We start from the raw sequence: 25,011 nt of genomic DNA, 5'->3' as shown, positions 1-25,011 counted from the left end.
CACTAACCCTATCATAAATAGTATTAACCCCTAATCTGCCCTCCCTAACATCGCCGACACCTACCTTCAATTATTAACCCCTAATCTTCCGATCGGAGCTCACCGCTATTCTAATAAATGTATTAACCCCTAAAGCTAAGTCTAACCCTAACACTAACACCCCCCTAACTTAAATATAATTTACATCTAATGAAATAAATTAACTCTTATTAAATAAATTAATCCTATTTAAAGCTAAATACTTACCTGTAAAATAAACCCTAATATAGCTACAATATAAATTATAATTATATTTTAGCTATTTTAGGATTAATATTTATTTTACAGGCAACTTGGTATTTATTTTAACTAGGTACAATAGCTATTAAATAGTTAAGAACTATTTAATAGCTAAAATAGTTAAAATAATTACAAAATTACCTGTAAAATAAATCCTAACCTAAGATATAATTAAACCTAACACTACCCTATCAATAAAATAATTAAATAAACTACCTACAATTACCTACAATTAACCTAACACTACACTATCAATAAATAAATTAAATACAATTGCTACAAATAAATACAATTAAATAAACTAGCTAAAGTACAAAAAATAAAAAAGAACTAAGTTACAGAAAATAAAAAAATATTTACAAACATAAGAAAAATATTACAACAATTTTAAACTAATTACACCTACTCTAAGCCCCCTAATAAAATAACAAAGCCCCCCAAAATAAAAAATTCCCTACCCTATTCTAAATTTAAAAAGTTACAAGCTCTTTTACCTTACCAGCCCTGAACAGGGCCCTTTGCGGGGCATGCCCCAAGAAGTTCAGCTCTTTTGCCTGTAAAAGAAAACATACAATACCCCCCCCCCAACATTACAACCCACCACCCACATACCCCTAATCTAACCCAAACCACCCTTAAATAAACCTAACACTAATCCCCTGATGATCTTCCTACCTTGTCTTCACCATACCAGGTTCACCGATCCGTCCTGGCTCCGATATCTTCATCCAACCCAAGCGGGGGCTAGACATCCACTGAAGAAGTCCAGAAGAGGCTCCAAAGTCTTCATCCTATCCGGCAAGAAGAGGACATCCGGACCGGCAAACATCTTCTCCAAGCCGCATCTTCTATCTTCTTCCATCCGGTGCGGAGCGGGTCCATCTTGAAGCAGGCGACGCGGATCCATCCTCTTCTTCCGATGTCTCCCGACGAATGACGGTTCCTTTAAGGGACGTCATCCAAGATGGCGTCCCTCGAATTCCGATTGGCTGATAGGATTCTATCAGCCAATCGGAATTAAGGTAGGAATTTTCTGATTGGCTGATGGAATCAGCCAATCAGAATCAAGTTCAATCCGATTGGCTGATCCAATCAGCCAATCAGATTGAGCTCGCATTCTATTGGCTGTTCCGATCAGCCAATAGAATGCGAGCTCAATCTGATTGGCTGATTGGATCGGCCAATCGGATTGAACTAGATTCTGATTGGCTGATTCCATCAGCCAATCAGAAAATTCCTACCTTAATTCCGATTGGCTGATAGAATCCTATCAGCCAATCGGAATTCGAGGGACGCCATCTTGGATGACGTCCCTTAAAGGAACCGTCATTCGTCGGGAGACATCGGAAGAAGAGGATGGATCCGCGTCGCCTGCTTCAAGATGGACCCGCTCCGCACCGGATGGAAGAAGATAGAAGATGCGGCTTGGAGAAGATGTTTGCCGGTCCGGATGTCCTCTTCTTGCCGGATAGGATGAAGACTTTGGAGCCTCTTCTGGACTTCTTCAGTGGATGTCTAGCCCCCGCTTGGGTTGGATGAAGATATCGGAGCCAGGACGGATCGGTGAACCTGGTATGGTGAAGACAAGGTAGGAAGATCATCAGGGGATTAGTGTTAGGTTTATTTAAGGGTGGTTTGGGTTAGATTAGGGGTATGTGGGTGGTGGGTTGTAATGTTGGGGGGGGGTATTGTATGTTTTCTTTTACAGGCAAAAGAGCTGAACTTCTTGGGGCATGCCCCGCAAAGGGCCCTGTTCAGGGCTGGTAAGGTAAAAGAGCTTGTAACTTTTTAAATTTAGAATAGGGTAGGGAATTTTTTATTTTGGGGGGCTTTGTTATTTTATTAGGGGGCTTAGAGTAGGTGTAATTAGTTTAAAATTGTTGTAATATTTTTCTTATGTTTGTAAATATTTTTTTATTTTCTGTAACTTAGTTCTTTTTTATTTTTTGTACTTTAGCTAGTTTATTTAATTGTATTTATTTGTAGCAATTGTATTTAATTTATTTATTGATAGTGTAGTGTTAGGTTAATTGTAGGTAATTGTAGGTAGTTTATTTAATTATTTTATTGATAGGGTAGTGTTAGGTTTAATTATATCTTAGGTTAGGATTTATTTTACAGGTAATTTTGTAATTATTTTAACTATTTTAGCTATTAAATAGTTCTTAACTATTTAATAGCTATTGTACCGAGTTAAAATAAATACCAAGTTGCCTGTAAAATAAATATTAATCCTAAAATAGCTATAATATAATTATAATTTATATTGTAGCTATATTAGGGTTTATTTTACAGGTAAGTATTTAGCTTTAAATAGGATTAATTTATTTAATAAGAGTTAATTTATTTCGTTAGATGTAAATTATATTTAAAGGGACAGTCTACACTTATAACAACCTTAGTCCATCCGTTAGATTATTTTCCGATTTTCATTACACACCCCTGCAGCAATATTGAGTCATCTACACATCCAGAGTTATTTACAATGAAAAGTTATATTCCAACGGTTAGAAATGGCCGCTCCACTCCGCCTACCCAATACATCACTAACTCTCTTATTTTCCACTGTCCAATCAAAAATTACTCACCGATTAAAATACTGTATCGCGCTTTCAGTGCTTCGCGCATGCGCAACGGCCCTAGGAACCAACTATCCGGAACCAAACTTTCTCTCAATGTTTCTGCTGCTTTCAAATATCATAAATACCCGTTATTATGTGTTTGTTTATTAAGAGTGTTTGATAATCGCTGCAAAGGTTGATTAGATTAGCAGTTGACAATTACCTAAAAGAAACTTCGGAGTGTCAGAATTGCTGCAACTGCAAACAAAGGGAGCGTTTTTGGGTTTGCTCCGATAACGCTGACAGACTTCCGGTTTCGAGCTGTATCTCTATGCGCATGTGTATTAGAGTCCTATTACGTCACTTAGTGCTCCGTGCACGAGTGTGATAGGGAAGGAGAACCACTCGATAAGTTAGGAGGAGAAGCTATTGGGAGGAGTTTGGCGGCCATATTTGAATAATAAAATATAAACTTCTTTTAAGAAAATGTGGGTGAGTGAAAAAGTGAAAATACGGATGCAGGGGTTCAATAAAGTTGTCAGCTAGAGATCGTAGCTATGGGATAAGGTTGTTATAGGTGTAGACTGTCCCTTTAAGTTAGGGGGGTGTTAGTGTTAGGGTTAGACTTAGCTTTAGGGGTTAATACATTTATTAGAATAGCGGTGAGCTCCGATCGGAAGATTAGGGGTTAATAATTGAAGTTAGGTGTCGGCGATGTTAGGGAGGGCAGATTAGGGGTTAATACTATTTATGATAGGGTTAGTGAGACGGATTAGGGGTTAATAACTTTATTATAGTAGCGGTGCGGTCCGCTCGGCAGATTAGGGGTTAATAAGTGTAGGCAGGTGTCGGCGACGTTGAGGGGGGCAGATTAGGGGTTAATAAATATAATATAGGGGTCGGCGGTGTTAGGGGCAGCAGATTAGGGGTACATAGGGATAACGTAGGTGGCGGCGCTTTGCGGTCGGAAGATTAGGGGTTAATTATTTTAAGTAGCTGGCGGCGATGTTGTGGGGGGCAGATTAGGGGTTAATAAATGTAATATAGGGGTCGGCGGGGTTAGGGGCAGCAGATTAGGGGTACATAAGTATAACGTAGGTGGCGGTCGGCAGATTAGGGGTTAAAATTTTTAATCGAGTGGCGGCGATGTGGGGGGACCTCGGTTTAGGGGTACATAGGTAGTTTATGGGTGTTAGTGTACTTTAGGGTACAGTAGTTAAGAGCTTTATAAACCGGCGTTAGCCAGAAAGCTCTTAACTCCTGCTATTTTCAGGCGGCTGGAATCTTGTCGTTAGAGCTCTAACGCTCACTGCAGAAACGACTCTAAATACCAGCGTTAGAAAGATCCCATTGAAAAGATAGGCTACGCAAATGGCGTAGGGGGATCTGCGGTATGGAAAAGTCGCGGCTGCAAAGTGAGCGTTAGACCCTTTAATCACTGACTCCAAATACCAGCGGCCGGCCAAAACCAGCGTTAGGAGCCTCTAACGCTGGTTTTGACGGCTACCGCCGAACTCTAAATCTAGGCCTTAGTGTCTGACTGGCTGTCCCTAACATCAATCATTATTAATACTATGGCAGGATTGTACAGGGGATGATGTACAAATTAATGTTCAGACCCACTGTACAAATAAGCATGAATTAATAATTAAATCAATTTTGTCAAGCAATCATTTGTTTTTCATATGTTTCATATAATAATGTATCCAACTGTTCATATATCAAATGTCTCGACAAATCAGCAAAATTTAGACAAATTTGCTATTGTCTGAAGCCCAAATGTACATCTCTAATACATACATATATATATATATATATATATATATATATATATATATATTTATTTATATATACACATATACAGTATATATATATATATATATATATATATATATATATATTCCAAGTTGATGCCCTCCATAAAACAATGTCGTTAATGCCACGGTGCTGTATAGTGAATCCAAATACACAGTATAACATTTTATTAAAAATGAATATTGCATAAATATGTTTTTACACAGGGGCTGTGCTTGCTCTAGAGGAGCCGAAGGAGGATGTCGCCTGTAAGGGCCACGGCGGCGGAAGCATCAACACGAAACTTGGTTTCTATAAGTGCAGACGTCCTATCTGTAAAACATGTCTTCATGTCACAGAAGGACCCAAATTTAGATCAACTACAACAACAATGGAACATAATATAAAATTCTTTATCAATTGTTCCACTACTCATGTAGTGTACTTACTAACTTGCCTCATTTGCTGGAAACAGTATACAGGTAAAACAAAAAGGCCCCTAAAAGACAGGTTTTTACAACACTTGAGATCCATAGAAGATGAGGATTGTGACACTCCTGTCGCAAGACACTTCAGAGAACAACACAATTCTGATGTATCTAAACTAGCAATACAGGGCATTGATCACGTCCCATTCTGGAAAAGAGGAGGGGACAGGGAAAACAAATTAAATAAAAGAAAAATCTACTGGATGTTTTCACTAAACACCACTAGTCCCTATGGCCTCAATATAAGAAGAGATCTGGATACTTTCATCTAATATAATTGCTGTTTCTGTATATCAGTGTAATATAGGGAGTTTAAATCTTTAAATCTTTATCTGACTTTGCCTACTCTAGTGATCTTATAAATACTCACTTACAAATTATAAAGATTAGATGACATTAAGGAATATCTCTCAGCCTATTACTAAAATATAGCTTTAAAATTAGTAATGACAGTAAGGTTTAGGAAATAAGCCATAAGTAGTTGTTTTAACATATACACTATTTCCTCTATGGTCCATTGTATAGGTGAATATACCTTTAAGAATTTAGGTGCCAGTTTCCTCCTTTTTTCCTTTAAATAGAAGGTGTGCACAGGTGCTTCCATATGCAGTGATCAAGTGCTGAGGCACGAAACATGTTTGCAAACTGGTGTCTCTGTACACACTGAGTTAACTTTTAACTCTATTCTTTTTTTCTTTTTTTTGATACTACGAAGTATACTTTTATCTGGATTTATTAAACTTTTGTATTTTAATCAGAGCAGGTGTCTTTTGGACTGTTTGCGCTTATCCTTTCCATTTGTTCTTATATATGTATTAAAGCCCTTTGCATCCCTTTTTTCTAACACTTTTTTGAGCCCTTATAACTTTTTTTAATGCTTTTTTATCATTTTTATCAGACAGTATTATTATGAGTGTAACCCTTATTTTTAATGTATATTTGATGTTTTTTGTGAAACTTTTTGTCTCACGTAACAGTTAACCAGAGCTCTGAAGTCACCATAACTCTATGCACGTTAAATTCAATTGCGTTTTCAACTCATAATATTTTCCAAGAGCCGCAAAATATCCCCTTATTTCTTGCCTGCTATACTTAGCGCTCCTCTCATAATCCGGTCCTAAATGTTAAAAATCCTGGGAATTGTGAAAGAAATCTCTCCACCACCAAAATAATATATTTTATATAATAAAATTCTGTAGGAGAGAGGGATTTTTATTTTAGAATTTCCATATATTGAAAACCTTATCATTCAGCGTGAGAGGTTAAGTAGCAGTGGAGTACTGATGCTTGATAAATGGAGACCTATGTGTGCAGCAAGAGTGAGGTTACTGAGTATAAACTGTGAAGTGAGAATAAGCATAGTTGCTTCCTTGATAACTAATTTCTGTTCTCTTCAATAGAGGATGATGAGGCCTACATAAGTGGTGAAAATAAATGCTGTGATGCTGTGTTTTATGAATGAGTGATGAGTGTGCTATATATACAGATTGTATTGTCTACTAAGTGCTTATTTTTCTGAAGAAACAATAGGTGCATTCTGAGATAACAAGGTTTAAAAACATAAATTGACATACCCAGTCGCAGAAAATTTGCTGCAGAAGATTATGGGAATAGTAGTTCCAGATATTGGAAAAACTAGCATTAACATAAGTCTCTCTCTCTTTCTCACTCTCTGTGTCTCACTCTCTCTCACACACTCTCTGTGAATCTCTCTCTCTCTCTCTCTCTCTCTATCTCTCTCTGAATCTCTCTCTCTCTTTGAGTCTCTCTTTCTCTCTGAATCTCTCTCTCTCTCTGTGTGTGTAAATCTCTTTCTCTGTATGAATCTCTCTCTCTCTCTCTCTCTCTCTCTCTCTCTCTCTCTCTCTGTGAATCTCTATATTTCTCTCTCTCTCTCTCTGTGAATCTCTCTCTCTCTGTGTGAATTTCTCTCTCTCTCTCTGTGAATCTCTCTCTCTGTGAATTTCTCTCGCTCCCGATCTTTCTTTCTGTTAATCTCTCTCTCTCTCTCTCTGTGAATCTTTTTTTCTCTTTTTCTCCCTCTCTCTCCCTCTCCCTCTCTCTCTCTCTCTCTCTCTCTCTCTCTCTCTCTCTCTCTCTCTCTCTCTCTCGCTCTTTATATACACATATATATCATTCATTTCATGGTTTTTATGTTGCAGAGAATTGCAGATGAGGAATCCAGTTCAGGTTGTCCCCACAAGCTAAATTTTTCTGATCTGCAGTTATGTAATATAAATTAGCACCTGTTAAACAGTGTACTAGGGCTGTTAGATAGAACATATGAGACAGAATATATGCTGTGCTGCTGTCTAGAGGTTCTAGGCCTGCAAGTCTGATATACTTTTTTTTAATTGTGTAGTTTGTGTGGAAAAGCCACTCGACTGTAGTTAGGACTGCTTTACTACTGTTAAATAAGCACTATGGTGCAAGTTAAAAATTGCAAATTGTCTGTGGATAAACAGGTCAAGGCTTTTACACTTAATCCAGTATATGTGGCATACTTTATTGCTGTAAAAGTCTGTCTGTTGAAGCTGTTCCTCTGACAAAATCCCAAGGAGAGGGGTATTTTTGTCAATATATATATATATATATATATATATATATATATATATATATATATATATATATATATATATTATATTATATATGTGTGTGTGTGTGTGTGTGTGTGTGTTCCAAATGGATTAGACACTCCAAAAGGTATATCTGCCAAGTCTTTGTATATCAATATCCAATTCATGAAGACTTGAGAAAGGCCCAGGTGTGGGCTAAAACATCGGATGAACTCACTAAAATAAAGTTTGAGTTGAATTAAAGAGCTGAGTCTTCATGAATTGAATATATATATATATATATATATATATATATATATATATATATATATATACACACACAAAGTCCCAGAGCTCTGCACACACTTTGAATCCGTGAGTCTTCCCGGGGTGCATCAAAGGTAAGCAATAAATCATAAGAAAGGACGAACTCTCCGGGTATATACGGCAGCACAATATTAAACAGATCAATGTTAAAAGCATAGCATAATACCACAAATAACATGTCAATAATCTTTCTGCAGCACAGAAATAATGTGAGAAAAAGAGAGAATATAGCCTAGTCACAATATAGCCTAATCACAATATATGCTTACAGCACTGGAAGGCTTAGAATAATTATGATATAATGGAAATTGCAAAATAACAGACAGGTATCTAGTACTGTAATAAAATCACTATCACAAAGTACATTGCAGCATTGACATAGTGCCCTGATTATAGGAAACAGTGCCAATCTAAGTTTACATTTAACCCATTGGGTGCCAAGGTGTTAAGAGTAAAAATCCACCGAGACTCTTTTTGTAAAAGAAGTTTGGCCCTGTCTCCCCCTCTGGTTAATCTGAGGACATGATCAATAATGACATACCTAAGTTTTGACACCGTATGGCCAGCCAGTGCAAAATGCGATAGTGATTGTGATTGTGATAGTGATTTTATTACAGTACTAGATACTATTCTGTTATTTTGCTATTTCCATTATATCATAATTATTCTAAGCCTTCCAGTGCTGTAAGCATATATTGTGATTAGGCTATATTGTGACTAGGCTATATTCTCTCTTTTTCTCACATTATTTCTGTACTGCAGAAAGATTATTGACATGTTATTTGTGGTATTATGCTATGCTTTTAACATTGATCTGTTTAATATTGTGCTGCCGTATATATTCCCAATAGGCAGCGTCATCCGGCTTCCATGGCAACCTTTGGCACTGTAACTCAGTGCAGATGGGTGGGCCAGCCAGTTCCGGGTCTAACGCTTTGGATAGTAGAGGGACGCGACTTCCGGTTGCCATGGCAACCTCCGGACCTGCACAGTGGTGCAGGTAGGATGCCATGGTTGTTTCCGGTTTCGTCGCTTGCACTTGGTGGAGGGTAAGTCTATTTATTTCACTATTTGCGGTGTTTTAAACATGGTCTGAGGACAGGGCTAACTACCCCGAAACGTTACTATATATTTGTATTAAATTACTACATTTGCAAGACCCGGAGAGTGCGTCCTTTCCTATGATATATATATATATATATATATATATATATCAATCATGCTTTCATTTAGAAGCTGACAAATCAAACTGATCTATAAGGCAATGAGGCTCTCATCATTTTATACATGCTATGACAAGATGTTAAAAATCCATATGCCCTTTCTTAATTTTAATACATTAATGCTTAGGGATATTGCTCATGAATCTAATTTGAAATATTACCTAAACATTTAAAATATGCTAAATACTGATGTTTAAAGCCCATAGAGCTTATTAAGAGGTGCTAGGAAAGCAGTTTGACCAAACCAAAAAAACATTTACTAAATATTACTAAGTACAGAATTTCAGTGTTGAGAGAAAGCCCATTTGGTTACTGTATAAATCTGCTAACATAATCTGCTTTCTAAAGAGAAACATAGCAGTCAAGCTTAAACCAAACTTCAGTTCAGATGTCTTACTGGTCAGCATTTATTGCTATTCGTATTACAAGAAAATGTTACACCACTTTCTTATGGCTGTACTTGAACACCCATTATGCTAATCAGAATAGAAAATTAGGACCTAAATGTTCCAGAGGTCAGACATCTAGTGCAACTTCTTACATGGGCCCGCTATATTGGAATGAAAGGGGCAGACCTGGGAAGTGCTGGCGAATGACGATGTGTCTCCCATAGGATATAAGGGGGAGTGCTATGTCAGCAAAACATCACTGACATCGCTGCTTGCCGGCATTTTCTGTGAGTGGGGTGGCATATTTGAAGTGTTACTACAAAGTGCAGACAGTGTGCTCACTACAAATTTGAAGTGTTACTACAAAGTGCAGACAGTGTGCTCACTGAAACCAAAAACGGTTTCTGTGTTGGAACACTTTAAATAATGCCTATGTGACCTTACTGCAACTACACCTACACTACCTGCCTCACACTGTAAAGTCTCGCCAATGAAAAGGTGGTAGAACAAACATGGCTGATATCCTACTCATAATCTGTACTTCAGAGATTGGAATATACTGTATTGTACTGCTGGCGATGTATCTCAATCAACGAACAGGTTATTCCCCCTGGAACAACCAGTTAACTTCCACAAAACGCCTACACCTGTGTCATACTCTAGCTATAGTCCCCCTGGAATGCCCAGCTAACTCCATAATATCGCATACACCTACATTATATCTTAGCTAAACTCCCCAGAAATGCCAAGTTAACTCCCACAGCCGTCCTACACCTACATAATGTCTTCCCAATAATCCCCCTGGGACGCCCAGCTAATTTCCTCAGAATGCCTGCACTTTGTAATGTCTGCAATCTACCTGACCAATAAAGTATACAAAAATGTCCTCCATATTACAGGGAGTGCAGAATTATTAGGCAAATTAGTATTTTGACCACATCATCCTCTTTATGCATGTTGTCTTACTCCAAGCTGTATAGGCTCGAAAGCCTACTACCAATTAAGCATATTAGGTGATGTGCATCTCTGTAATGAGAAGGGGTGTGGTCTAATGACATCGACACCCTATATCAGGTGTGCATAATTATTAGGCAACTTCCTTTCCTTTTGCAAAATGGGTCAAAAGAAGGACTTGACAGGCTCAGAAAAGTAAAAAATAGTGAGATATCTTGCAGAGGGATGCAGCACTCTAAAAATTGCAAAGCTTCTGAAGCGTGATCATCGAACAATCAATCGTTTCATTCAAAATAGTCAACAGGGTCGCAAGAAGCGTGTGGAAAAACCAAGGCGCAAAATAACTGCCCATGAACTGAGAAAAGTCAAGCATGCAGCTGCCAAGATGCCACTTGCCACCAGTTTGGCCATATTTCAGAGCTGCAACATCACTGGAGTACCCAAAAGCACAAGGTGTGCAATACTCAGAGACATGGCCAAGGTAAGAAAGGCTGAAAGATGACCACCACTGAACAAGACACACAAGCTGAAACGTCAAGACTGGGCCAAGAAATATCTCAAGACTGATTTTTCTAAGGTTTTATGGACTGATGAAATGAGAGTGAGTCTTGATGGACCAGATGGATGGGCCCGTGGCTGGATTGGTAAAGGGCAGAGAGCTCCAGTCCAAATCAGACGCCAGCAAGGTGGAGGTGGAGTACTGGTTTGGGCTGGTATCATCAAAGATGAGCTTGTGGGGCCTTTTCGGGTTGAGGATGGAGTCAAGCTCAACTCCCAGTCCTACTGCCAGTTTCTGGAAGACACCTTCTTCAAGCAGTGGTACAGGAAGAAGTCTGCATCCTTCAAGAAAAACATGATTTTCATGCAGGACAATGCTCCATCACACGCGTCCAAGTACTCCACAGCGTGGCTGGCAAGAAAGGGTATAAAAGAAGAAAATCTAATGACATGGCCTCCTTGTTCACCTGATCTGAACCCCATTGAGAACCTGTGGTCCATCATCAAATGTGAGATTTACAAGGAGGGAAAACAGTACACCTCTCTGAACAGTGTCTGGGAGGCTGTGGTTGCTGCTGCACGCAATGTTGATGGTGAACAGATCAAAACACTGACAGAATCCATGGATGGCAGGCTTTTGAGTGTCCTTGCAAAGAAAGGTGGCTATATTGGTCACTGATTTGTTTTTGTTTTGTTTTTGAATGTCAGAAATGTATATTTGTGAATGTTGAGATGTTATATTGGTTTCACTGGTAAAAATAAATAATTGAAATGGGTATATATTTGTTTTTTGTTAAGTTGCCTAATAATTATGCACAGTAATAGTCACCTGCACACACAGATATCCCCCTAAAATAGCTATAACTAAAAACAAACTAAAAACTACTTCCAAAACTATTCAGCTTTGATATTAATGAGTTTTTTGGGTTCGTTGAGAACATGGTTGTTCAATAATAAAATTAATCCTCAAAAATACAACTTGCCTAATAATTCTGTACTCTCTGTATAACTATAGGAGCTATCTCGCTACATTTATATCCAATGTTAAAATGATATGCATTGTCATGTATAATACATATTATTTTAAGTATTGTATCTAATTTAAAATGTAGTTATTTTTGATTATTCATTTTAATATTTTAAACATAAATATATATAAATTATATAATGTAAGGGACAGTACACTGTAAAATTGTTTTATATGAATGTATTTTCAATTACTTGTTATACTAGCTGCAGAGTATAACATTTATGAGAAATTGAATTTTCAGGTTTATTTGTGTATATGAAGTAGCTGGTTTTGTGCTTTTAAACCACAGCCTATTACAATGGGTTGAGCTTCAGGTAATATCATATCTTGTTATCTTATCACTTTGTGTACACACACTTGCTTTTTTCATTTCTTCTGCTGGCTGTGTTTATTTAGGCTATTTAATAGATGAAACTCCAGTATCAAAACTTTCAGTATAGGAAAATAGGGGTAAAGGAGCTACTTGTAAACAATTTAATACACTCCAGCAGGTAAAATTGATCATTGGGAACAATTTAAATGGGAGAACATTTTTGGGTGAACTGTCCCTTTAAATTATATATTTATGCTTAAAATAATAGAAATAGCAATAAAAAATAACTACATTTTAATTTAGATACATACTTAAAATAATATGCATTATGCATGACAATGCATATAATTATAACATTGGATATACATTTAATACTAAAATAAAGTATTAACCACTTGCATGCCTTCACCCCAGAGCAAACTACACTATTAGCTCCTAATTGGCTATAATCTTAAGACCTAACCACCCCCTATCCTATTAACACCTATACTGCCACTACCCCCAACTCAATAAGCCCCCTAACCTATTAACCCCTAATACACCACAATCCTCCAATGCAAACTACCCCTACAACACTACCAAAAATAAAAACCCCACAGTTATGCCTATACTAAAACTAAGGCCCCTTTAAAAAAAAGAAAAAACCCACCCCAAAATAAAAAACCCTAAACTAACACTAAAGGTTACTATAGCAATACTATACTATATTATAGAAATAGTTAATGTGGTATACACTTAATCTAAAATAGGAAAATTGCAAGTGAATTGTATCCAGTATTAACTATGCATTGTTCAGGACTAACTCAATTCTTCTTGCAGGGGATACTCACTGGATTTGGCCCTTCATAATGCAAAGTTAATTAAAGAATTTACATCGCCTGCAATTCATCTGCAATTCATCTCTTTGTGAGTCCTAAAAAATGATAAACGAGAATGTTTTTCTTTTTTGTAGTTGAAGCATTTGTTATATTTAGTATTGATCCTCCCTTATTATCACGGGGAAAGCACAAGACTTGTATGCAAATATATCCATGCTGGAGATTTGAATGCAAATGATCATAGGCGAGTAAGAGGAATATAAAATAAGGCACACATAATAATGTTAGTATAGGAAAACCTAATATACAGTACATATATTTTGATACAAAAAGCTAATTTTTTTGGGAAAAGGCATTTGTGGAAGATAGATCCCCCTTATAACCCTAATGGTGTTATACACAATGTCACCAGCAACTGCAACAGATACATGACTGGACAAGTCCATTCACATAGGTTGCTTACTTCCCAAAAACCCTTAACAGGGAGAACTGTTGCATAGAGGAACATGGAAAATACACAGCAAGTTAACCCTGAAAAAAAAAACAATATTTTATTAGGTGTTCCAGTGCAAAAACCTCATATCTAAGGTATGCAGCTAGCAGTGTCTGTTTAAAATGCTTTTCTATAGTGAAGGAAAAGATGAGGCCCCTACTAATGATCACATGATGCTCCTGGACTAATATTTGCCCATCATTGACCTGCACTTGAGTTTGAAACTAATATTCCTATTCACTTTCTGAAGGTGGTTGTCTGATATTACATAGATCATATTTTGTTTCCTTGATTTATTAACATTAAAGGATATGGAACTCAACCTTTTTCTTTCATGATTCAGATAAAGCATGCAGTTTTAAACAACTTTCTAATTTATTTCTATTACCAATTTTTTCTTCGTTCTCTTGGTATCTTTTGTTGAAAAACAGAGACGTTTGGTTAGGAGCACTGGTCTGAAGCACTATAGGGCATCAGTTTTGCAAGAATGCTATCCATTTGCAGAGCACTAGATGGCAGAACTATTTACTGCCATGGAATGCTCCAGAAGTCTACCGAGTTATTTCTTCAACAAAGAATGTCATGAAAACAAAGCTTTTTTGATCATAGAAGTAAATTGGATTTTTTTTTAAAATGGAATGATTTGTCTGAATAACAAAATAAGTTTTTGTGTTATATACAATTAAGATAATTTTTATAAAATTGTTATTTCTTGTTTCCATTTGGTAATTATTGGCATGTTACCAGTCAAGAAAGGTTCCTGAAGTCAGAGGGCCCAGACTACTGTACAAGTCTAGACATTGGGCTTCATTTATCAAAAGTCAAGTGGACATGATTGGCTGTACCGAATCATATCTACTGGACATCATTGTAGGCAGACAGCATACGCTGTCCACATTTATCATTTCACAAATATTTCTCCAGAAATGCTTGTTCAATGCTGTCCTTTACTTATTGGTGGCCAAGTAGCCACTAGCAGAGGCTGTTAATCATCCCAATCATATTAGGGGCGCAATCTCATATTTGGCGACGGGCGCAAAACCTGACGTCGCAAATTTTTAGTTGAATCAAGTGATCATATATACGGCCCAGCAGACAAGTTACACGCATATATTTTACATGCTGGCTACAGGTTTTACTCCCATAAACTGACATAGAATTGGTGTCGCGAGTCGTTATCACATATTCAGTGCAAGGACTTACGCACGCAGAATGGAAATATATTACTCCTTTTTCACCTCGCCACACATAGGTAGGCGCAACAAGCCTTGCGCTGAGTATAAAAGTACTGAAAATCCCTGGAAGCCTTAAAGGGACAGTTTACTCAAATATTTTCTCCCCTTTAATTTGTTCCCAATGATCCACTTTACCTGCTGGAGTGTATTAAATTGTTTACAAGTAGCTCCTTTACCCTTATATTGGCATTTGAAATTGTTAATTTAGCATGTGGTATCCCCACCTATTCTGAAAGTTTGTGGCCGCGCGTACCAGCTATAGATAAGCTTTGTAAACACAGCCAGCAGAAGAAATTACACTCCCAGTGTGATAAAGAAGAGATAAGGTAATAAAATGTTGATTTTCCATTGTTCTCTCAAAGTATTGGAGATTGTTTTAAGGACAGATATAAGATAAAGAAGCAGGTATATGTGCACAATGTGATACAGTAATGAGATCTGATTATACCTACAAGCTCAACCTATTTTATTAGGCTGTGGCTTCAAAACACAAAATCAGAGCTTTAATATACAGAAATAAACCTTAAAAAGCTAATTTTCATACATTTTTTACTCTGCAGTTGATAAAAAAAGCAATTGTAAACACATTAAGGGAAAAACTATTTTACAGTATACTGTCCCTTTAACAAACACCTAATGCATGCGCAATATCAACCCTTAAATTGCCATCCCCCCACAACGCAACTACTAATAAACGTATTAACCCCTAAATCACCAACCCCCACAACACAAACTACCTAATAAATGTATTAACCCCAAAACCGCCATACCTCCACAATGAAAAGTACCTAATAAAACTATTAACACCTAAACCGCCAACCCCCCACAACGAAAAGTATGTAACAAAAATATTAACACCTAAACCACCAACCCCCTACACAATGAAAAGTACCTAGGAAAAATATTAACACCTAAACCACCAACCCCTCCCACAACAAAAAAAAACTAACAAAAATATTAACACCTAAACCGCCAACCCCCCACAATGAAAAGTACCTAATTAAACTATTAACACCTAAACCGCCAACCCACCCACTACACAAAGTATTAACATAATAACTAAGCCCCCTAACCTAACACCCCCTAACTTAATCCCAATTAAAATACACTGAAATAAAATTAAAAAAATACTAACTACCTTAAAAAAATAATTAAAACAATTAAAAATAATTACCATAAAAATCCTAACATTACCCAAAAAAAAAAAATAACATTATAGAAAATAAAAACCTAACATAACAAACAAATAAAAACTAAAATTACAATTAATAAAAAACTAACATTACAAAAAATAACAAACTAAATTATCCAAAATAAAAAAAGTTATACCTATTCTAATACCCCCGTTAAAAAAAAATCTACCCCAAAATAAAAAAAAAACCTAATCTAACAATAAAAGTACCAATAGCCCTTAAAAGGGCCTTTTGTAGGGCATTGCCCTAAAGTTAACAGCTCTTTTGCCCAAAAAATAAAGCAAATACCCCCTAACATTACAACCCCCCATCCCCAACTAAAAAAAACCTAATCTACACATTGCCCTAAAAAGGGCATTTGTATGGGTATTTCCCTTAAAAGCACATTCAGCTCTTTTGCAACCCATAACAAATAAAAAAATGAATAATCTAAAAAAAACCCCAACAAAATAGGTACTCACCATTGCTGAAGTCTGGCGATCCATCTTCTTCCTGGCGACAAATGTCTTCATCCAGGCAGCTCCATCTTCATCGATCATGGGTTAATCTTCTATCTTCTTGGGGGAGTGTAAGGTGGATGCAGAGTGGTCGGCGAATGCAGAGTGGTCGGCCGATGCGGAGTGGACGGCGGAGCGGAGGTCATCGTCAACGCAGAGGTTGTCTTCAAGCAATTGTCCGTCGAGCACTGAAGATTGAATGCAAGGGACCTCTTATATTATTGTACCCTTGCAGTCCTATTGGCTGACAAATTCAAATCAGCCAATAGGATGAGAGCTGCTTACATCCTATTAACTAATTTGAACAAAGTCATTTCATGCTAGTTCTCTTTCTTTTTCTCAAATGTAGCAATGTATCATGAAAGTAGAATAAATTATTAGTTATGTAAACATGTAAGGAATTGGTAAGGTATAAGTAAACTACAAGGGATATATGGTTTTAGTTGAAATATTTCTTTATTAGGGTCAAAGAATTCAATATACAACATAGTATGGTGTGGTGTCATGCATCATTGTCAAATCATATTCAATAATAGTTATACAGAGAAGAAGCTCTTACATCATCCAACTCTGTTGCATTAAAGATGTCACATTGAAATTCTGCAATAGCCAACCTGTTAATTAACACTTTCCATGAAATCCCCCCTCTTTTTTTTTTTTTTTTTTTGGAACAAAACCCCAGTTCCAAAGCACACAAAATAATTCTGTGGCACTTGTTGGCCGACACTACATCCTGCTCTTTTCCTGTCTAGTCCCCTCTCTCCCCTAAAAGCTAATGGACATTAACCAGTGGAACCAGACTCTCTGATATGGGTACTTCTCTATTTGTCTTAGACCTATTACCGTCAACTCCTTGCTCTATCCTCTTGGTTTAAACATTATCCAGTAAAACCATATTTTGTAAAGTGTTCCCTGGTCCCCTGAATGTTGGCCACAATCTCTGACATGGTGTATATGTGTGCTATCTTATCTAACACCTCAGCCCAGGCTGGTGCCCCCATCTTCCAATGTCTTGCGATGCAAATCCTGGTTGCGGTACACAAAGTATTAATTACCTTATTATATGGTGTATGTCTGTGATTTAGAAGCGATTGAGCTACCGTCAGGTCAACCGACTCCCCCAGAACCTCACTCAAAAGCCCCCTAAGCTGCTCCCAAGTAGATCTGACCAATGGGCACTCCCAACACATATGTAGATATGTCCCCCTAGCCCCACACCCCCTATAGCATTGGTTGAAACTGTTTGAGATAAAGTGGCAGGTCCTGTCTGGGGTAAGGTACCACCTGAAAACTGTTTTAATGCAATTCTCTCTAAGGTCAGCACGTATTAAACCCTTACTCAAGATAAATAGAATCATATCCCATTTATTTCTCGGGAGGTCAAGTCCTGTGTCCTGCTCCCATTTAGATACTATGGTTGACCAGTTTGGGGCTTTAGCTCCCTGAAGGGCCAAGTATAGTGATTAAATCACTTTCTTCAATCTAACTGGGGAGGTACATATATGCTCTAGTGTAGTGGGTGTCTGTAGTGGGTGTCTGTGTAGCCCAAGGGAAACAATATTTCTGTATGAATGAGGAGACCTGTAAGTAAAGAAACAAGTGTAGTTTAATTGGTTGGATCGTTCCTTGAATTTGGGAGTACGCCCGTATATGGTTGCCCTCCAAAAAATCAGCTACTCTGTAGAGGCCCTTGTTATGCCACTTCCCCACCTGTGTAAGCAAATCTGGGTGTAGCACAAGCCTAAGTGGCCTGGTCCTGGAGTTAATATGTATGAAAGTCAGAGGTCCAGTAAACAATTTCCACCCCCCAACCGTGTCTGCTGTGGCCTGGGTCCTAGAAGAGTGACCTTCAATTGTGTGGTCCCACTCCCATAATATGTCCGCTGGGTATTCATAACCCCCCAAATCCGCTTCCAGTCTGGTCCATAAGATGTTATGGTCATTCACATGGCCACACTATATATAGTCTATCATGTTTGGAAGACCTACTCCTCCTAATTGTCTGTGTTTGGCTAGTATATCTGAAGCTATCCTCCCCTTCTCTCCCCCCTCAAGTAACTATTCAGTGAGGCTTGCAATTTCTGTAACTCAGATCTCAGTACCACTATTGGAAGTGCCCTATAGAAATATAGGAGTATCGGAGAACATTCATTTTAATCCCCGAGAGCCTACCATACCAGGAGAATTTATGAGTTTTCCATTTCTTAAAGTCCCTAATGATAGAATTGTAAAGTGGAACATAGTTTAGACCATAAAGGTGTTGATATGAATCTAAAAGCTTGATACTTAGATAGCTAATAGACTTCTTGGCCCAGGAAAACTCAAAATTAGCCTCTATCAATTTTTTATCCTGCGGCTGCAGGTTCAGGGGCTGCACCTCACACTTATCCAAGTTAATCTTGTAGCCCGAAACAAGAGAAAAGTCCTGAAGGACTTGGTATAAGTTGGGCAGAGATATCAGAGGTCTAGTCAAGGTTTGTAGAAAGTCGTCCGCAAAAAGCGACAATTTATATTCCAATTCCCTAACAACCCCCCCCCCCCCCCGAAATATCTGGGTTATTTCTTATATTCACCGCTAGAGGCTCCATACACAAGGGCAAAAAGTATTGGTGATAGGGGGCAGCCCTGATGGGTGCCATTTAGCACACCTATAGTCTTGGATTGAAATCCTGCTGCCCTAATAACCGCCGTCAGTGTAGAGTATAGGCCTCCTATTGCCTTCATAAATGGTCCCCCAAAACCGATCTCCATCAGAACCACGGTCATATACTTCCAGTCTATCCTATCAAACACCTTCTCTGCATCCAACGATAGGAGCAGAGCAGGCGTTCCTCTTCCCTTCAAACAGTCAATCAGGGACACCATCCTCCTCACATTATCTGACACTTCCCTATCTGAAACAAAGCCCACCTGGTCCTGATGGACCAGTTTTGGAACTCTCTTCTTAAGCCTATTGTCCAAGATCTTAGTGAGAAACTTAACATCCTGGTTTATCAAAGAGATAGGCTTATAGCTTTGGCATCTCTCGGGGTTCTTACCAACCTTAGGGATCACTACAATTTTGTCATTCAGCATTTCCAATGGGATAGCCTTGCTCTGCATAACTTCATTAGAAAAGGTCTGCAGATGGGGCACTAATTCTGCTTTAAATATTTTGTAATACTCACCCCGGGAAACCATCAGGTCCCGGGGCTTTGCGCGTTTTCAGATCTTTGAGAGCTAGAAGGATCTAGCCCCTTGTTATGTCTGCATTCAGTTCATCCCTATCCTAATTGCTAATTCTATTGAGAGTCGCATTTGTCAGTAGGGTCCTAAGAAGCTCCTGTGTATGAGGCGTGTGTTCTACTTTTTGGCCTTCATAAAGAACAGTGTAATAATCTGCCAAAGTATCTGCCATCTCTTGGGGATCAGATGTACGTGTGCCGTGTGCATCCAGTATCGAGGGGATAGAGAAGGTCTGAACCCTCTCCCATATTTTATGCGCTAAGTATCTATCTGGTTTGTTTGAGTACACAAAGTACTGGGCCCTCAATTTCTTTATAGCTCTGATCGAAATGGAATCTAAAATCTTCGCTAGTCTCTTACTTTTTAGTTGAAGTAATTTAAAGGTAGGGATGGACAGTGTCCATTGATGACTCTTCTCTAAATCCCCAATCTCCGTCTGCAGTGCGTTTATTTTCTCTGTGTACTGCCTAATAAATCTTGATTTTTCCTTGATTACCAAGCCCCTAAGGTATGGTTTATGTGTCGCCCAAGTGTTAAGAGAGTTGACAGTTGTCCCTGTATTCAGAGACCAGTATTTCTCTATCATCTTGGAAAAAGTCTGTTGAGTCTGGGGGGCCCTGAGAATCGTCGGGTCAAAGGTCCATGAGCGTTGCCTATGAGTGTTGATTATACCTGTCATTTCTAATGGTATGAGTGAGTGGTCTGACCACACACATGGCTGTATACAGGATGACAAAACATTTGGTATCAGTATTTAACTGACAAAAATATAGTCCAACCTAGAATATGATGTATGCGCATATGAGTAGTACGTATAATCCAGTGTCGCACCATTTATCCTCCCAAGTGTCCAATATGTTATGCATAGCCAAGTAGTCCCTGATAGATTTTGCAATAGTGTTGTGTCTGTGCTCTTTGTTTGTTAATTTTACCGTTGCTGTATTTCTGAGGGGAGATAAAGAAATATTAAAGTCACTGGCTAATATGATTCGGGACTGAGACCACTGAGTCAGGAGATGTGATATTTGCCTAAAGAATGTACCCTGTTTTTCATTAGGGGCATACACTTTACATATGGTAACTGGGGTAGACTGAATGCATCCTCTAACTATGAGAAACCTCCCATTCGGATCTGTGATCACTTCCTCTGTGTGAAACTGGAGCGATTGGTGGTTAAGAATGTCTGTCGCAGAACGATAGTGCAGAGGGAACTGCTTTGACCAATACTTAGGGATAACTGAATTAGTAAAGTGGGTCTCTTGTAACAGTATTAGGTCTGCCCTAGCTCTCATGTATTGAGTGAGTGCTGTTTTCCTCTTCACATCTGTATTAAGGCCCCTCACCTTATGTGAGATGATTCTAATACACTTATCCATCGGTCAGGTCCTGCCTTTAAAACCAGCAGTGATATTCTCATACTCAACTGAGTCCGGTCGATCCATGGGAGGCAAAGGACCTGGAGTAATTAGATTCACCAAGGTTCTTATTCAGTTGCTCTACTATGTAGGAGCTCAGGTCCTCTGCTTCTTTTTGGTGTTCTTCAACCAGCTCTGTCTCTGTGGCAAGGAGTGGGTTTTACTGTAATCCATACTGTTTGGTTTGGTCAGGCTAGAGGGCACCCGAGGAGCCTCCAGGCCCAGATGGTTGCAAATGTATGGTATGTCCCGATCTTCTCTGATGGTGAATGTGGCCCCATTGTGAAGAATGATAAGAGCAAAGGGGAATCCCCATCTGTACTTTATGTTGTTGTTTCATAGCAAGAGTGTAAGCGGTTTCATGGCACTCCTTTTCTGTAGAATCCGTAAACATAGATGCTGGTAGAATTTCTATCACCAACCCTTATAACTTGAAGGTTTGATTCTTCCTGGAGGCTACCAAGACAGCCTCCTTCTCCTTAAAGTGAAACATGCGGACTATGACATCCCTGGGTGGGGTGTCCCCTTTAGGTTTTGGCCTGAGAGCCCTATGAGTCCTCTCAATCTGGAAACAGCCCTCCTCCGAGTGTCCAGTAATAGCCTGAAACAGCTGAGACAGATAACGATCTAGCTCCTCTGGGGACACTGATTCAGGGATTCCCTTCAAGCGATATTGCATCTACGGCTGCAGTTTTCAAGGTCTTCCATTCTATCTTGGATCAGCTCTAACTCTTGTTTTTGAGTCTCCACCTGCTGTGATATAGAAGTAACCTCCTCTAGAACTGTAGCTACACCATATTCCAATGTAGAAACCCTGTTACCCAGATACTGGATGTTTTGTTTAATGCCTGCCAGACTACTGGTGACTGAGCTCTGCATAGCATCCATCTTCTCCCAGAGTTTGTCAAATATATTAGATATGTCTTGTTTGGAGACCAGCATTTTAATGTCTGCCTTAGTCACTGGGTTCTGATCTGCTTGAGATTCTGAAACACTAGTATCTGAGTCCGCCTCCTCCTCCTTCTCTGCATGTGGAGCTACTATAGCCTTGTCTCCATTCACCTGCCTGAAGAAGTGATGTGCGGTAGTGGCCTTGCCTCCCTGGGGGGCCTTAGCTGGCTTTCTGGCAGCCATATTAATTAAGTTCTGCTTATATGCTGCAGCTCTATTTAAAAAAAAAAAAACCCTTCTCACTACAGCAAGTATGCAATTTTGCTATCGAAAATACTTTTGTTCTCTTCTCTTGGAGAGCAGATGTCCTCCTCCCCTCCCTTAGCAAGCTGTGTATAATCCAGGGAAGGGTTATCAAAGCAGGCCCCAGTAAATGTGCTGATGCTATGCTGAAGCCTCAGTATATATAGAGTGGGTCTGCTTATGCTCAAAGTCCCTCTGTCATATCCTTTGCCGCTATATAGCCATAAATGTAGGGGGTCTATTGTTCCATCAGATTGTCAGATTTATATATTTTCCTCCTGCTAGGCCGCCCCTTCACTTGTTGGGCCTAATACATAGCCCTGTAGATAGATCATGCAGCTATGCTAATTAGGGGCCCCAGAGTCCCAGAGTCACAGCAGATATCCCTTAAAGCATAATGCAGCTATATGGGAGCCCATCTCCTATATATGCATACCTCACCGCAGAACCAAAGTCCTTTATTACTTCTCAGAGCGTCCCAGGTTTGTGTATAGTGCGGTCTGAATGGCCACAAGGTTCCCCAAGATGGTCGCCACCCCTGCTGCTCAGGAATATACCGGGAGCTGTGTATTCACACTGCTATGTTCCGGACCCAGTCTGGCTGCTGCTATTTAGGCTCTGAGACTCAGGGCATAGTCTCCCCTCCGGATGGACCACTTTTAGGAGATAGATGAGGCTAGTGAGCTCCAAACCTTGACCTCCAGTTTGCACAGAGCAGTTATGATCCGCGTCTTACTCCATTGCCCTCCAGGCTCTGCCCCCAGGATATATGGTTTTAGATCACACAGTGGATAGTGCTATAAGTAGGCCAGCAATATGCAACCAAAAAACACAGTAAAACCTTAAAACAGTGTGAAACATTGTCTGATAGAAAAAAAGGTGTTTTGGATGAGCCTAAGTATTTCTTTTCGAGGAAATACTATGGGGCCTATTTAAGAAGGTGCGAGCGGACATGATCTGATATTGTGGATCATGACTGCTGCACATCGATAAATGCCGACAGCATACATTCTCTGCATTTATCATTGCACCAGCAGTTCTGGTGAACTGCTGGTGCAATACTACCCCATGCGACTGCTAGCAGAGGGTGTCAATAAACCCGATCCTATTGGATCGGGTTGATTTCCGGCGACGTCTGTCCGCTGCCTCAGAGCAGGCGGACAGGTTATGGAGCAGCGTTCTTTAGACTGCTGCTTCATAAGTTTTGTTTCTGGCGAGTCTGAAGGCTCGCCAGAAACACGGGGCATCAAGCTCCATACGGAGCTTGATAAATATGCCCCTATGTCTTAAATTGCTGTGCTACTATAATAAAATTAAATTTAAATTTAAAATTTATAATTAATAGGTGTTTGGGCAGAACAAATTAATTAGATAAATGAAAAAATAAATTAGAGTTATCTATCATGAGGTTAATTGATTAAACCATACAGAAAAAATTGTTTAGTCCATATAGAAAAGATAAATTATTTTAAAAAAGTCTAAAAAAGAAATATTATAATGCTGTAAAGGAGATAGATGCAATAGTTAAAAAATTATGATTTTACTTATTATTTTTAAAAAATCACAAAACATTAAATATAAATATAACACAGTTATAACTGCAATTAACTACTTAAAATCCAGCTTTGTATGAACGTTGAATAAAGGTGTAAATATGTTTAAAAAACACATCCGTTTATAAGTAAAAAAATCCCCTTAAAATATAAACAATGAAAATAACAATATTTTACTTAATCCACAGAAATATCCTAATTCATAGGATAATTAATACCTTGAATTACAATTGATACATTAATATTAGGTTAACCTTGGATATTGTTACACTACTGGATGCTAGCAAAAAAAATCCTTCTTTGAAGAAAGTGGTGTCCAATAACGCTACTCTTTTATGTAGCAAACTTTGGAAAAGCCTTTATATGTAGTGAACTTTGATAAAGTCTTTATAGATAAGTGCCCAGGACTTTTAATAATGATACGTGTTCCAAAACAGCAGGATATGATATTAGATTACAGTGTGCAGTAGTCTATATCTACCTGTGAAGTATCCTCACAGTGTTTTAAAGTTTCCTGTGCTCATTGCCGGTATGTAGCCTAACATCTCAAGCTTGCAGAAATTAGGTTTAGTGAATGGGTGTACGTTCTTGAGTCCGGATAGGTAGGTCCACCTTCCTCTATATGTGACTCAGTTCTTTGTGCGGTTAGAAGCGGCAAATCCTCACCTCCACAGTCCTTAATTGTTAGGAGGTGTTCCAGTATGGCTCCTGTACCCCTATGTTTTTCTTTCTTTGATAAAACTTCTCTCCGATTTTTAAATGTAATAGTTCCTGAGAAAGCAGTGCGTACTACGCGTTTCGGCCGTTACTTACAGGGATGCTTGAAAAAGGCTGTAGGGTTGTAGCTTACAGTGACTCAAGGGCAGGGCCCTCTACCCTTTTAGATTAATAATAAGGTATTCTGATTATTGTACTCCTGAAATGAGCAGCATCACATACTCTGCACCAGATTCAGCAAGAAAAGGTAAGCAAAATGG

Source organism: Bombina bombina, chromosome 6 (assembly GCF_027579735.1).
Source record: "Bombina bombina isolate aBomBom1 chromosome 6, aBomBom1.pri, whole genome shotgun sequence".
NCBI lineage: Eukaryota > Metazoa > Chordata > Amphibia > Anura > Bombinatoridae > Bombina > Bombina bombina.
Note: the sequence above shows the minus strand (reverse complement) of the source record.